At 37.1% G+C, this 17,011-nt stretch overlaps 1 protein-coding gene across 2 annotated transcripts in view; it reads right to left on the bottom strand.

The window, feature by feature from the left end:
- Sema2a (Semaphorin 2a) overlaps nt 1–17,011 on the bottom strand; it is a 559,198-nt gene that overhangs the window by 397,379 nt on the left and 144,808 nt on the right. The gene's annotated exons all lie outside the window — the stretch shown is intronic.

Consider the following 17,011-nt stretch of genomic DNA (forward strand, 5'->3'; position numbering starts at 1 on the left):
ACGTTCAATGTGGTTCTAAATGAGAAAAAGGATGTAGCAAAGAAGATTATGAATAATACTGTAGGTGTATTTTAAATTTTTATAGTATACTGTATCCACTAAACTGAGCTCTTTTAATTGTTAATATTTTATATTCTGCAGAGGTACTCATTCTAAAAGTACTTTCTACGCAACAAGTTTATATTTTGTTACAGATTGATTAAAAATTGCTATTTAATTACTCGTAGTTGTTCAACTCGAGGAAATTTTCGTTTCAACTCTAGTTATCTACTTATTTATGAATAAACCAGCAACAGTAGTATTATCAGTTTGTAAGTAAAAAGAGAACTTTCAAGTTTCTCTTTGAAAATTGTTTTGGCATTCTTAAAAAAAAAAAAAAAAACAGGTTACCGCGGCCAAGTTCAAGCACGACACAATCGTTAAAGTTATTCTAACCACGTTTTAAACCTTTAGCGAAATTTCGTAGATTCAAGCGCACTGCCAGAAATGTCATCCAGAGATTCGATCAACGCGCAGAGAGTTGAACTCGTAACAATATTCGCGTTTTGTGAAACGCGAAACGAAATTACGAAAGGCTAGCATGGCCCGCTCTTCTGAATAAATTTCATTTTAACAAACAAAGTTTCGCTAATTTCATTAAAATATTCGTGCTTTGGGTTATATCATTGACGATTCATCGGTTGACGGAAATGAAATTCTTATTGGACAAATGAAGATATCCTCTATTATATCTACTCTTCAAACGAGGTGAATACACTTCAGCTAAAAAGCCTATAATATCTATTTTTAATAAAATTTTCATACTTGATACTTGATGTTTGATATTTTATATTTGGCGCAGATTGTAAATTTCAAATTGCACGGCTGTTTTAATGAAATAATATATCAATAATGTGTGTTTTCTTTATCGTATAAATATAATTTCTCGTCTTTATTATATATTCAATTTTTTCACTTTTTCAGCCAATTCTACAAAAACTTTTGAGCGGAGAAAGAGACGATCAAAAATACTATCGCGCAAGTACTACTTTTCTTCACTACAACATCCTAATTTTAAATTTAACACTGTGTTAAAATGTTTTCATTCCTATCGACATGATACGTAAATATTAATTTGCTTCTAAAATAAATTAATCCATCAAGTTTGCGGTGATTCTCATTTACCGGAAACAAAACGGAAAGTAGAAAAATTTCGAAGGACGATAGCGACGTTCCTTCGTAGCATAATTTGCTTAATATCGCGTTTGAAACTCGACGAAAGGAATTCTTCCGATAGTATCATAGCGTGCGCAACATCGCTCAATAAAGCGCGCCTTATGCAAGGAGCTGCACGATGAAATTCATAAATTGTATCTTACTCATAATCCTTCCGAAAATATTTTCCCCTCTTTACGAAACTTGTAACTTCTGTATTACAATGTAATTCGCCGGGAAATGCCCACGTGCATGCCATCAGGCATTAACTTCTGCCTTATTGAAACTTTTCTGATTAATCGTGCTAAAATTCCTTTCAACGAGTTTCGTAACACGATTGTCAAGTATAGGCAACTTTGATAAGGAACTCTTTATAGTTGTACTTTTCTAGATATAATATGGAATATATATTAAAATAAGGACGAAGAATTCGTTCGAATAAAGTTCACTTATTAAATTAATTCATGTGTTCTTAATATTTGATTTGATAAAATAGTCGACATCAATATTCATGAATTTTTAGAGTGTCATCATTTTGTCACGAATATTAATAGGAACTCTTCAGTGATAAAGTGGAAATTCTGCGACAGTATATACAGCCAAATGTAATTTTCTTTGACTCCAATTAAACGCTTTTTCTCGGTCAATATTCGAAATTAAGGTCAATTTACATCAAACGTTCAATCCAGAAGTTCATAATTAATTTGTCTGGAAAATTAATGTCAAGTATACTTTATGACCTGTTTACCCGAGAAATCATCACGGGCCCATTCATTGTATGTACCTACGTCCGTGTAAGTACGTACGTCCAGGCTAATTCGAATTCGACGCGAACTATACGCCAAATCTGGTCGAGCTGCGACGTCCAACTAATTCGACATACAGTCGGGTGGATCCGCATCTCGCGTTACGTTGTCGTCTATCGTTGAATCGGTACGCTCGAACGCACAATCATATCGAAGCCAGACTGACACTCTGTGCGATAACTTTCCCCTACATGTTAAATAACTGATGCCCTGCTTGCATATTTTACGCGCCGCCTCTGCACGATGAACACTGTATACGATCGCTTTTCGATAAACGCGCGCGCCATGCTAATGCTATTGCGAGCCCTGGATACGTCGAGAGGTATCATGCTAGCGATTTAATTCCCCGTTTTGGCGAAAGGCTGGAGCGTCGAATATTTTCGTCGCTAAAGCTGTCGAGTATAACCGAACGATGGATGCACGATATTCGGCGATATTCGCCGAACGCTCGAATTACGTTTCTCTTTAGTTTTCACAAGCATTTTTTTTTATATTTGCAACTCTTTTACTCTTCTTGCGATTTTTTTTCTTGTTAACCAACGGAACGCGTTTTTAACGTTTGAAGTCTCGTAAACGATCCTCGCGAGTCAATCGCGAACGGAATTGAAATTCAAATTAGACCTATGACGCAGAACGGCAGAGACTTGGGAAGGAAATTTACGACGCGTCGCCGAATTTTTATTTTTTTTTTTTCTCTCCCTTTTACATTAGACCGGCCAAGCGTGATAATAATTCAGGACCGAGGCGAAGTTGCCGCGTGAAAACTCGATATTCGCGCCACGATTCCGCGACGAGTTCCGAAAACTTTTTCCCAAGGTGTCTCCGACCGGAGAGGGAGGGTCTATCGCAAGATCCGGCTTCTTTACACGCGTTCAGCTGAAATAATAACTTCACCGATGCTCTGGAATATTAAGTCTGCTGGACAAGCGAGAAATAAATACGGTGGACATATAGAAGAGTAAATGTACCAATGAAAGTATAATTTTCGTTGAAATAACATCGTACGAAGTAAACATAGAATTTTAATGATGTACTTTATTACTTAGAATTTATTACAACAAGAACTATGCGATATTTTAAGTCAGAAACAAATATCTTAATTGCGTTATAAATTAGTGCCAAATTATTACACTCGCAAGATATTTGATCTTGCACGTTTCCATGTATTCCCGCTTTCTACGTAAATGTATTTGAGTTAAACCAAACTCGCAAATGATCTACGGATGTAACCTAATAGCAGACCATCAGCAGAATGTAGCGCAGAGGTTCCATTAGAATAATATATCTAACCATAAATTACACAGACCAATTACAATCCCACTGTGAGTGAAGCTAAGTATGTTTTTGCGAATGGGGAACATAATGGATAATAATTCAGCCGTTTTCGTTACTAGTGTCCTTACAAGTAACTGTTATTCGCATAATTCTCGTTCGGTAGCTAATGGAAGAATACACAAAGATTCTTTGCAAGTGATACCAATGAACCACGCAACTATCATACGACGTTGCAAACATTCCAGGTTACAATATGACTGCTGATTAAAACAATTTTTAACGCCAGAAGCTTTTATTATTTTCTGACGGAAATTCACATGCTAATGGTTTATTCTCGGATACAACGCGAACCCATGTGATAAATGCAATCCATGTCGATCCGTGCTCAGAAAGTACGTGATCGTACGAAAGAGAATAATTTATATCGACCATCGTCAACGAAACGCTCTTCCATTTTGTGTTTTACAGTAATTTTCAATTATAACTCGCGGGAAAAAGAGATATCAGGGGAGGAAGAGGGAGAAAGCGAACGAGTTCGCTAAGGGCGAACACCGTAAACGCAATTATTATTCATAGGTCGCATTAAAGGTAAATAATTCGCAGCGACGGATTACAAATAAAATTCATTTCCCTGTTAAATCCACTGTACTAAATCAATTATATCGTCCGGTCGACGAGAGCGCAAGCAACGATCGGTTTACGGCGACGCATTAACCAAATGAAAATTCAAAGCGTGGCTACGTGGGATAGAATTTAATTCTTCCTGTTCTTTATCCCATACGTGGCTGTAATGATACAAATAACCAATCGAGCGAGAGCATATCGATGGTATCTCGTGTGCGAAAACTCGTAAATTACGGAATAATTGGTAATTCGTTGCTGTATCATCGACGTATTTTAACGGTGATCGAATCATCTCCGAGCGAAACTAGTTCTTGTCACATTTGATAATTCGTTATGACACACTCGTCGCTTCTTAATTACTTGAAGCTTAGTAATAGTACCCATGTAAATGTTGGAGAAATTTTTGGTTTTACGTATTCTAATAAGATAATTTAGAAGGACGGACAAAATGTTAAGCAACGAGGTTAAAAGAAATATAATTAATTAAAAAGAGATATCTAATATCTATCTTGTGATTATAAAAGAATTTGACGAAAATATATTAGGTACTGATCAATATATTCGCTGTTGCATTATTCAATTTTATTACTTAAAACTCAGTTGCTCAATTTTTAATCGTAACAAGTGACGCAATTGTTAGATTTTTGTTTTTATATGTTTTAATAAAAAACTTTAGAGGAAGAAACAATACAAGAGAACAAACGATGAAAGGTATCTTGCAGAGAAAGTATGCTCCTTCTGTCAGATAGTAGCCAAATTTTGGTAACAGATACGAACGATCGTCGGAGAAAATTATCAATGACAATTTTTCAATTCTGATTTTTTTGGAAAATATAGAATATCGCATAACCTGTGGAAAAAAGAGGAAAAGATCGTTCTGCGAGCAAGTTGTACAGTTTTATGCATTTCACAGGTAGGTGTAATAAAGATTTGTTTACTTTCATTCCGCGATATGCGCAGCAGTGTTTGTTCTTCTACATCGATCTTCCGCAGATAAAAATAATTTATATGTATTAAGATATTTTTCACCAGCGTTGGTTAAAATCAAATAATACATCTAATAATATATTGATTGCTGACGAAGGTGCCCGTGCGATTAATCAACGGATTTGATGAATTCGTAATGATCAAATTAAAAATAAACTCAATGAAAAGTAAATCGAATTATTTTTATCAATTTTAGATTTTCCTTAATAGAAAGAGCAACATTTTTAATGATAAGCTTGAACATTAAAGCGTTACGATAGATCGACGAATATATTATATTTCATCTTTGTTATAAATTATTATTGTGTCTCAATCGAAAAAGTATATGCGGTGCGACAGATTTCTGTTTGTTTCCCCATAAGTCTGAATACACAGGGAATCCTAAGACAAGACAGAATGAAGAATTAAACCAGGCAACGTCAAATATTTGAATTAATTTGTATGACAATCTCTGTCATACCGAGGGCCCTCGGGAAACCTTACGCGCCCATCAACTTGCATTCAGTCACGTAGGAAGTTTATCGAGGAGAACTCCATCGTGCATGCAGAATTCATCAGAGAAAATGAATAAACCCTCACCCTTCTAATTTGCCGTTTATGCCTAGCTAGAACGCATTATTGTGGCTTTCGCTTTATAAAACCACAAACGGGTTGGTTTTCATTGTAGTTCTTCATCATATTTGACCACTAATGAAATATTGTTTGAAAGTCGTTATTACGCTTGAAATACACGTTCCGACATTTTTTCGCTGAATATTTGAACTGTGTATTATTTTAGCATTCATTTCATTTACGAAATAAAACAACTGAAACATAAAACTGAAGGGGTTTTCAAATGTTTCCTGTTAACTTCTAACTAAGTTAGATTGCTGAAAATAAAATTGCTTGTTCTACTAGTGTGTATATTTTTAAAACAAGAACTTGCACGATAAACGATATTTTTCTGAAATATTCTCCTTTCCCTCCTAGAATATTGTAATATAGATTCTGTATTTCTTTCGTAATGGAAGATCGCATGGAAAAAGTATGATAAGCTTATTTTAGTTATCATTTTGGTTAGGAAGAAATATTTTGATTTAAAACCATTGAAGAAATGAATAGGCTAATAGGTTTAACGATATAACATAAATCTTTGAAAAATACCTGATAAATCTATATTTTGTAAAACACGAATAACATTAGCTCAACTGTTATATTAATTTAACCTAATTAATATTAGAATATTTAGTGTTATTAATGCTTGTTCAGTGTTCGAGGGAATAACAAAAACATACCTACAAATATTTAAATCAAAATCAAAGAGGAATATAATTGTCACATAACATTTGTTGACGACATATCGAATCTTAAAATTGTTTTTCAATAAAAAACGAAAAATGTAGTCTATTAGATTCTTTACCTATGATCATCCATGGCGAAGTTACGAAGGAGTGAATGTGATTCAAGAGATCGAGGAATGCTGTCTTTTGTAAACAGAATACGTGTGACGGCAAGAACTTTGACGTGAAAGACCGCGTTGTATTCGAGCAACGACCGATTCGCACTCTACGAGTCGATCGTGAAAAAAGCTGCGTGGTCGCCAGGAGAAAAAAGAAGAGGAGCGTGGAACGAAAGATAATAAAAGCCAGGCACGCAGAGCAGGTTCTCGCTTGGATTTTCATAGCGCAATGCGCTTTTCCCTCATAGCTATTCCCGCTGCTCATTGAAACCGAAGTCGGATCTCACTTATTAAAAGATAATATTCCGGGGACTTAATTCAGGGAGAGGAAGACTGCCGGGGAAGGCGGTTGTAAAGCACGTACAAAGAATTCGGTAATTAACGTCGTCGTCGTCGTCGTCGCCGCGGAACGTCTACCGCTCTTAGCAACCCGGAGCTCGGGGCAAAAGAATCTTATGATTCAAGTCGCAGACTTAAAAATGAGCGAACGACCAGCGATTACCAAGGACGACGCCGTTCATGAAAAGGGTGCTTGATGCATTGCTTTAATAACTTAATAAGATTCAGGGAATTTGTCTGTCTACCGCCTCCTGAAATTTCTACGTTTTGATGAAACGTAAGCAGCTCGATACCGTTCATGTTCGATGCTAAAGTGTAGGCATAGTACAAACAGTTGATACAATTTGTATTTATATAAAAGGTAACAGTAGAAATTACGTTTTTTCTATTTTTATTAATCCAATTATAATTACCATATGGAAATTATTTTGTAGTATATAGTACATTGCACATTGTCAAACAAATTATATTTACAATTAAGGTACACTACTTTTCTTTTACTCTTAGGTTACAAATTTTGAAAAACGAATAAGTAAAATTATACTATTATACTGCTATAAAAACATTAAATGGTGATAGAAGAAGAAAAATCAATTTTTGAAATCGCCTAATTAGTCTGAATTTCTATTCTGCGTTATTTACTTTCGAAGTATTTGAAACGTACAAGAATTTGACACGTAACGATTAAAAAAGAAACACGAAAATAAGAAATGAAGATATAAATATCTTTCAAGCGTTTCAATGGGACACAGCAGAATCACGAGACAATAAGATCTCTTGTTCCTAAACTTCAGAGTCCTCTTCCGAGTACTCCGTGATACCGAGGTCGGTAGGTTAAAGTTCTATGACATCTGGAACCAATTTAGTCTGTTTTCCATAAGCCTGCTATGAATGTTACAAGACAGAAGTAAGACAAGTCTAGATGTAACATTCCAGAGGTATCTCAAGATGGCTTTTATGATCCTAGGTCATGAATAAGTGTCATGACTACAGAATATGTGTGTCAATTATGACTTTCCGTGGTCAGAAAATTTAAATATCGCGATTTTTGTAAGTAATTTATTAAACTTAGTAATGTTTTATGGGGTTTTATGTCCACCAGGCGAATCAAACAGAGTTCTAGCGACACACGAATCGACGTGTATCACCTTCTAGATAGGCAAGTTGTGGTCCAATGACCACGAAGTCGGGCAAGGTATTCTGATTTCCGGACGTTCTACTGTTGTCTCGGTGAAAGTGACCACTGATTGACCACAGGATGGTTGGACACGGTCTCCGTGAAGCTACTAGCCTACGGCAGAATGGAACAGAGTCTCTGAACACCTATGTAAATACTCGTAGGAAGTCGAAAAGTTGGATAGAATTAAACCTTCAGAGCGTAACAAATACATATTTACAAAATATATTACAATGTATGTATTTCACTTTGTGGACAAGTTGTGGTTTATACATAGATTGGTAAAAAAAAAGGTATTATCGTATTCGTCCTTCGTTTGCATTTCAATTTTTATATCTGATTATTAATTCGATACATAGACAAGTATAAGAAAATATTGTCTTATGTAGCTAATGTTAGTCAATTGACATGTAAAATTCTTCCGATTGAAATTGTATATATAAAATCGAATATTCTATATATTATTGTTATTTTCAGTAGCAGAACATAAGCTCATAAAGCAATATCGCAAAATCATTTACGTCAAGGAAGAACTTTTATATTTTGATAATAAAACGTCTTATTGTCTTATTCGACTATTTCATGATGAAATATCTATTCGAAATTAACATGCACCGATATGTTGCATAAATCACGTAATTAATACGAAACAGAAATTACGCGCGAACCCTAACTTAATTCTCAAACCAGAGGAAGAAGGAATCTTAAGAAACTGAGCATTGAAACGCCGTCTGGAAAGTAGAAGGGGTCCGTGTTTAGCCAGACGTCTGGCTAGCGTACATTATTACCGAGCTTCCTTTCACGTGCGTGGGTGCGGCGAATCGAACCTCTATTAGTATCATTTCCATACCTTTCTCGTCATCGGTCCTGAAATTATTTCAAGCGTGTGTCAACGAAATTTCCAGATCTACGGTATTCATCTGCACAAAGAGGCGAGGAGAAAAATGAAAGAACAATGAAAAAAGAGAAAGAATAAAAAGAGGAAAAGAATATACGTCCGTTCCAAGTATCGTCGCTTAACTAGAATGGAAAGCCAAAGAAAAGAGCACGCTCGACTTTCATGAGCCGTGCATTCTCGCGTACACCTGGCGGATGAGCAACGTTGATAGGTTGATGGAATTCCACGATGATTTGAAATACCGATAAAAGGGTGCGCAAATGCGCGTGAAGCACACGAGCGGTGCAAGCTAGAATGGAAGCAGTGAGAATAAAGAAAAGAGAGGTAAAAGCGAAGGAGAAGCGCGGAAATTTCTCCGCGCGCAATTTTACCACGCGATGCTGTTATATATGCAACACGGGCATATGCCAGCTGCACAACAATGAACGTTGGAGAGCAAGAATCGTGTACCTGAAACCGCTATTTTAAAATAGCCATAGTATGCGCCGTCGCGCAGATGCATGGAACCATGTCCCCGGGTAAATCGGCATTTTACCGTACTAAAACGTGCATTGCGATACGACTTTCGTCTCGATAGATCATTTCTTGTTGCTCTCGCTCGCTATAGTGGAGAGACTCGACGTTGAAAGGCCACCAAGATCGTCGGGGTGAATAACGTTAAATAATTACACGGGGAGAAAGTTGCAAAATAAAATATACTGTGTAAAACGAACATATCGCAAGCAGACCGTTAAAAGTGGGAAGAAGTTAAGAACGATAATTCGTGTAATTATACGTTCAGTAATATTCTTCTAATTTTAATGAGACTAATTGACTGCGATATTAAAAGGAAAGCGTGCTCGACGAAACGGCGCGCGCGATGAAATCAACGACATCGAATCGGTCGATGTTGTAAAAGGCGGAGGGAAAAATTGTGGCGAAATTGTATAATTCCAGAGCAATTTCGTGGCACGATAATTGCAAATGCATCGTGCCGCTGGTCGCAATCCTCGTAGTAATAGCTACGGAGTAGCGGAAAATCGCGCGATGTTCCTGTCGCGTGTTGAAACATATGAAACTTGGAAAAATGTTTCTTTATTTTTACCATGGGTCGTTTATCGTTGGATAAATTATGCAGTTTACGGTCAGGCGTTACAGGATCGAAATCGATAATTACGGAGGTAAAACAAACAGGCTGAGTTAACGAGCGTACAGGATGGCATATAGACGAACCCTCTTCAAAGGGGTGACGCAGCCGAAAAATGCTGGAACACCGTAAAAAACACGGAGAAAGAGTATCGACTGGGCCAAACGAAACGATGGGCCGGAAACGACATAGAGAGGGAGAAAGAGAGAGAGAGAGAGAGAGAGAGAGAGATGCAAGAAAAATTCCCCGCATGCGCTGACATACGGGGAAAATATTTGCCATGGCGGTGGTGCTAATAAGTCCAAAGCCTTCATAAAGAGGATTCTACTTAAATACTTAGCCGCACGTACCTCGTCCGTTTTTCTTCCTGCCTCGTCTAGCTAAGTATTCTCCAGAAATGTTTAATCATTTCTACCCGCTTAATGTTAATTATTACAACGAAGCGCAAGAATGTTCATCCAACAAAGCATCCAATAGAATATTACGCGTTTAAATAGACAGAAGGCAGCTCCTCCTTTCGACAAACAGATTTCTTTCCTACATTTTTATAATTGTGGAAAGAGGATAGACTTTCCTCGGATTTTCCTGCCTTATTTTCTTTTACCGAGGAAATTATGTCGAATGAAAATACGAGAGAGTTTTTAAATTGCTTGTAAAACCTTCTTACACCGAAGATCTATTTGCAAAAGACGAAGGTAACCCGCTGCTATCTCAAAAAGTGACTATATGAACCGGTTCTTTTACATGTTATAATTACATATACTTCAGATATGGAAAGTCTTGACCTTAAGAATACTATTGTATAGCAAATTAGCAAACAATCGAGGGAGATTCGATTAGTAACAGAACCGATGTTTCTTTGTATAAGATCTTATCGTTTTTCTTAACGTACTCGTATCTTTACTATTTTTCTACATAGCAAGATATATAAATCTCTTTGAACTATACATACCTTTGCAACCAACATTGATCGATTGATTCGTAAGAACGATCAAACCTTGAGTAATATCAAACATTGTGAAATCAACAGTTTGGTAATTTCATTATTACGAATATACATCGGCTAAGTGAACATAATGATTTCCGGTTCCGATTCGATGTACCTTGCGGTTTCGCGTTTTCCATCTAATTATATATAACTATACAAATACATCGTGTTTCTAGTAACTTATCCGGAGCTCCAATTTCGCGCGAAATCATTTTGTAATTAATTTGAATTTCACCGTGTAAAACCACACTTCCGCGTGACGTAACAGCTCGAAGCTTCGGACAACGCTTTTGAAAATCGTATTTAATGGATTCATTTCTTCGGGATCTTCATCTTTTCTGCCTTTCATCAACGCGAGCTACGAGACGGTTGCATAAAAATGATCGGTCCGAGACGAGCTGCAGTCGCGTACGAGTCATTGAAATTCCCAATTTCCGAGCTGCAACGCATCGCTGCGCATTCGCCAGTCCCGTTTCATGCTTCACGCTCATCAAATATAAAATCCCTCGAATCCATCCCACGCCACGTAGCCCGATGTCTGCTATTCGCTGGCGGATAGGAGAGAAACCGAGAGAATAAAGCTCGATTCTCCCTAGCGCTGCGAGGGATGCAACATTCAGGTGACGATTACGCTATGCTCGCCATCGTAAAACATGTACATTAACGTGCTTAAATGTTCAGTTGAGTTCATTGTGTTTCAGACTGGTGTTTAATCTTTTTACAACCCTTCTTGTATATATGGTTATAGGTACGAAACATTCACCGTAAAACAAAGATTCATATGAGTAAATATTCGTATCGTTATATTAGTTTTGCTAAATTTTTTAATACTTTATTGAAATAATGTTGTATATAGTCGATATTACCTGCATTGGAAATGAAAACATGTTTACTCTGGCGCAGAAAATATTTGGAACTGAAAAGATTAATCCTCTGTGAAAGATAAGATCTATAGATTTATCCGTTAGGCAAAATTTACAGAAAAAAATTGAACATAGCAGAGAAAACATGTTTTAGCTATGAAATATACTTTAATATACTTTTAATGATGGTTGAAGATCGTCTAGCGAAAATATTTGTGTATCGTATACAACTCAAGTATGTTATTAACGACATAAATGAAGGAAAAGAAATGAATTCTAAATATGAAAAGGACAAGTTATTTTTCTAAGTCTAAATACCGAAAATAGTATGAAGCAACGGAAGAATTTTTCCACCGTAATGGAACGTTCTCCTTCGAGGAAATGCTAAGGGCAACAACCTAAACCAGACATACTGTGTGAAATCTGATCGTGATCAAATCACTTTTTCAACGACGACCCTAAGACCTCGTTAAGAAAGCATTAAAGGTATCCAGCGACTCGTCAAGGATTACCTCGTTCAACTTTTACGACATCCTCCGGAAACGAAGCGGGTTCATCGTCCTCGCGAGACATTTCGCGAGAGAATTTGGTCGGTCGGGAGCGGACTTCGCTTTAAAGCGACCCCTTATGCAATTTGCAGGGACCGACCGGTCACGAGGGTTCGTTCCCCAGCAAATCGACTTTTGGCAACAGCGAGGAGGAAGAACTCGAATGAAAGAGGCCGCGAGACCGAACAGGGGTGGCGCAGCAGCGAAACGGGGGTAAATAAAGGAAGAGGAAAATCGGCAAACAAGGGAATCTGTACTTGGAAAAGTGTCAGCTTGTTGATTTTGACGGGAACGTGTTCCAGGAGAGTACCGAGGCTTAATTGGTGACTTGGGATGGCTGTCTCGGTGTACTCTTCTATCCTGAAAATATTGTCGCTCAGTTTCTCCGGGTTTTGTTTAAATTGGTGACACCTTTTAGACACTATTAAGCGAGGCGTCGGGTTCTTTGTTCGCCAAAGTATAGATAATGCAACGAATACAAATTTGCCCAACCGTTAATACCGGCAACTGGTCCAAGATAAATTTAAATACTCTTCAAAGATTTATTTACCGTCAACCATCTACGTGGAGCACCCTTCTATCGTTTTCTTTTCCATTCTCATTCCCCAGCGATACCTCGTGAAAGTGTCGCTATTTCGAACAATTCACCGAAACGATATTTCAACTTCACGATATAACGCTGAGCGTACACTTTGTCACCCTTTGAAACGCGGCTAGCCGGTGAAACGGCAGGGCTGCGAAAAAAAGTTATCGGCTCGGTCTCTCCCACCGAATTACCAATGATCCACGGAACCCTTTTCCTTCGACGTTATTTATCATTCCGTGGGACAGTTTCGAAAACGTTTCCGCACGCGCGTGGTCGCTCAGCTGTGGTACGGGTGCCCGTGCGGATGAACACACACAGAGAGAGAGAAAGAGAGAGAGAGAGAGTCGATTTTGATTATTTTAAATAGCATAGTAACGGGTGTAAAACGCAAAATTCGCAGAATGCCGTGTCAGGGAACAAAACATTGATTTATCGATGTGTTTATTCGCGTGAAACGCACCGCGAATAAATCGCCGCTACATATTATTTCCGAAAGTCAAATCGATCTAGAGTCGACCGTGATCCGTGAAGTCGCGGAATGGATTCGGCAAATCTACTTTGTTTCGAAATCGAAAATCACGAACAACGAAACGGCAGAAATTAAACCGCGATCAGACCCGTATTCGACAGGCTGCATTCCCTCGGCTAGGTATTCGAAGATTATTTTTCCAAGCCGATAATAAGGGACGGGCGAAAAGAGACGGCTAGGTAGGGATTTTAGCGGAGACGGCAGTGAGGCGTGATATTGATACTCCTCCATCTCTCGAAGGGTGACGTCTCGTCCCTTTTCTCCATCACGCGCTCTCTCCCTTCTTTTTTATCCTAAAAACCCCGACTCCGAATCTCGTGTCTCATACAGCACGTCCCTCTCTCCCTTTAAAGCCAGTGAGCGAGCAGGATTTTTACGATAACAGATTACAGGATCCGGACCGACTGGCGTGAGTGAAAGGGATCTAGAAGCTATCGTACCAAAAGTCACTGGAGCCAGACCTTTATTTAGTGAACCGCCAGCGAAAGAATCGATTCCGCAATCGATTCAGTGCGGCCTGACTTCCCATTGATTTACGAGAGTCAAATCTTTTTTTTACAAAAAAAAAAAAAAACTCTTTCTCAATTCCAAAGTTCGTACTACAGATCTTTCCATTTGATAATTAAAAGCGAACAATAATTTTTATTCGAGTAAATCTATATGCATAAAAGTACAAAAACGCTTGCAGATTTAAACGTTAATTACAGCAAACGAGACTAATTCAATCTAAAATTAACCGTATACCTAAGTTAAAATCTTTTATAAAGAATATTTTCATAAAAGCAGCGTTTTAAACAAATCTTTCACCAGAATAGAACTAGGATCGAAATGTCTAGAATAGATTCGCCGAGTAATTAACTGTCTCGTCATCCGGTGAAACCGATTGTAAAATACGAGGCACCGCACTGGTACCAGACTCAAATCTCACCGTTTCACCTTTCAGTTGCAGCTGTACGGGGTGGAAAAAAAAAGACGAAAGCCAAACAAAGCCTGTTATGGATTTAATTTTGAATCCCGTCGAACCGTACATCGTGCAACGTTGGACAGTTAAACCAAACGGGAGGAGGAAGAGAGAAAGAGAGTGAGTGAGAGAGCAGTGAGAGGAAACTTTCATAATCGCAGTTCGCTTTATCGGACTTCAAAACTTTCAGAGCTGCTTCTGGATTACGGAAGCCCGATAAAGAGCAGTAGAGAGGGAAACAGATCATCTTTGCCCCCCACGGAATTCGGATTTGCGGCGAAGTTGTATTTGCGAGTCGACGACCCTGAAGAAAATTCATGTGGAAAAGCGTGTTGATTGGCGAAATCCAGCAGCGACGATGTACTGATAGTTTATGACAGAGTTTTAGATATTCTACGCTCTACGTGTTCTGTTGAAAACTTCTATATTCGTTGTATATAATTTCGTTTGAAATTAATTTTATGTGAACTCTTGTTCGTTTATGAAGAGAGAATTTGCGTTTGACTATAATACGTTACTGTAGTAGAAAATAACGAGAATTAATATCCCTTGAAAATGGATAATATATTGATTCGACATATCAGAACATATTTCGATATTATTTTACAGAAAGAAGTATTGTACGGGCATCTATATGTAATTTTGTTTTGCAACATGCGTCTCTGATAAATTTATGGCTAATCAATGTTCCTTTTGGTCGTATTATTTTAAAAGACTAACACGACAAACTGTATGATATTTATTATTTATGATATATTTATTTATGATTTATTTATGATATACTTTATGATTTTATGATCTATGTAGAGATGAAATAAACTGAAATTCTACAAATAGTTTATGCAGAAGGACGCATGTAAGTAGGATTCTAAATACATATAACTACTTTGAGGAAGATCAAAGCAAAACTGTCTGTAGCTGAGAAACATGGATGCAAATATGAAGTACATTTATACAGATTTTCTCTCAATAACAACTATTTGTAGATTCCAGAAACTTCAAATTAAGTAAATATTAAATATTAAAGATCTATCTTAATATAGTGTAAAACAATAAATATGAGTGAACAGTGAATATTTATGCAAATTTATAATTGTAAGTACATACGAATACAAATAATGAAGGAAAATTTAAATAGACATTTGTTTCTAACGAGCTTCTTACTTTGTATACTTTGCATATTCATGCGTGTTATACAAATTCTGAGTATTTTCGCACATTTAATTCTTCAACAGAATAGTAAAATGACAAAGAGTTCAGAACGAACGATTTAGAAAATAATCGTTTCTTTATCGTCGAAATTTCTTGCAATTCTAAAATTGGCTACAAAAATAATATACTTTTTCACAGGAAATAATTTTATATCAATGGATTTGACGACCTGGCCGAATTTTTCTCACGTTACGCTATGAAAGGGTTAAATTTTTCACAAATGTATAAACATTCACAGTCTACATATTTGTCAATTATATGATATTATAATATTACAACAAATTTTCAGAAACGCCCAGAAACGTGCAATTGCCCTTTCTTTAAAAAATGAAATCACACCACGAAGCTCGATGCAATAAAGTACAATCTTCTTTCGCAGAACAGCGTGCATCCTGCTCGTTTACATGTGCCTTCTTCCACGTGGGGTTGCACTGATATACGGCTAGAAAATGCGGCTCTGAATGTTATTTACGGCTTCGTAGGCGCGTTAAGCGTTCGTGTTCACCGGCACATTCGCGTTTAATAAGTTAATTTAGAGGTTCGCGTCTCTACGACTTAATTGCACGCACGTTTGAACTACGGCCTGGCTACCTGTAATCTCTATAGGAAAAGAAGTCCGTCGACAATATCGTTGCATCCGGAAGCCTGAGACTTTTCCACTCTAAACACGACAATGCCTTTCCTATGTCTAGCTCGCGGCAATTGCCTGAGAAAATAGTATTTAAAATCCAAATTTCGTGCTCGATCATTTGCTTTGTGTCACTATGTTGGAATACTTTGAAATTAATCATGGAAAATCATGGGGAGTAAGAAAATATAAAAAAGTGTGAATCGTATCATCAAATCTGAGCTACCGAATTAAAACGTAAGTCGTTAAGTATTAACAAGAGCTTTAAAACATCCAAGTGCTGCTTTTCTTACTTGTATTTCTTTCAGGTTCTTAAATATATCAAAATATTTTTAGATGTTTTATTTACATAGGGAGATTTTATTTTTTTTTACTTTTACTTTTTCAGTACGTTGCACATAGAAAACAATTAATAGATTTAATGACGAAATATTATACAGTATCATTCCTGAAATATCCACGATTCGATTAATTTCCTATGAAGATTTGGCATGATGCATTTAGATATTTAGCACGATTCGAAATTACGAAGGTAATCGAATCTGTTTGCATAAATTGCAAGCAAGGTTCATATTAAGTTAAATGTTTCCATGTATTATTGTCGATTGCTGATGAATAAGTCCGTGAATTAAAAATATCATTTCGCGATTCTTACGTGAACTTGATAATCCATATTGCGTATCGAACCCGAATTGATTATAATTTCACGTGGCTGACAAATATCGACGATATCTCTCGTATCGTGTATATTGTATATGGGAAAATTACGGCATCGAAGAAATATATCGCGATAAACAACCGGCAACGCTGTTTAACGCGCATTCTTCGGGTT

Source organism: Bombus fervidus, chromosome 1 (assembly GCF_041682495.2).
Source record: "Bombus fervidus isolate BK054 chromosome 1, iyBomFerv1, whole genome shotgun sequence".
Taxonomy (NCBI): domain Eukaryota; kingdom Metazoa; phylum Arthropoda; class Insecta; order Hymenoptera; family Apidae; genus Bombus; species Bombus fervidus.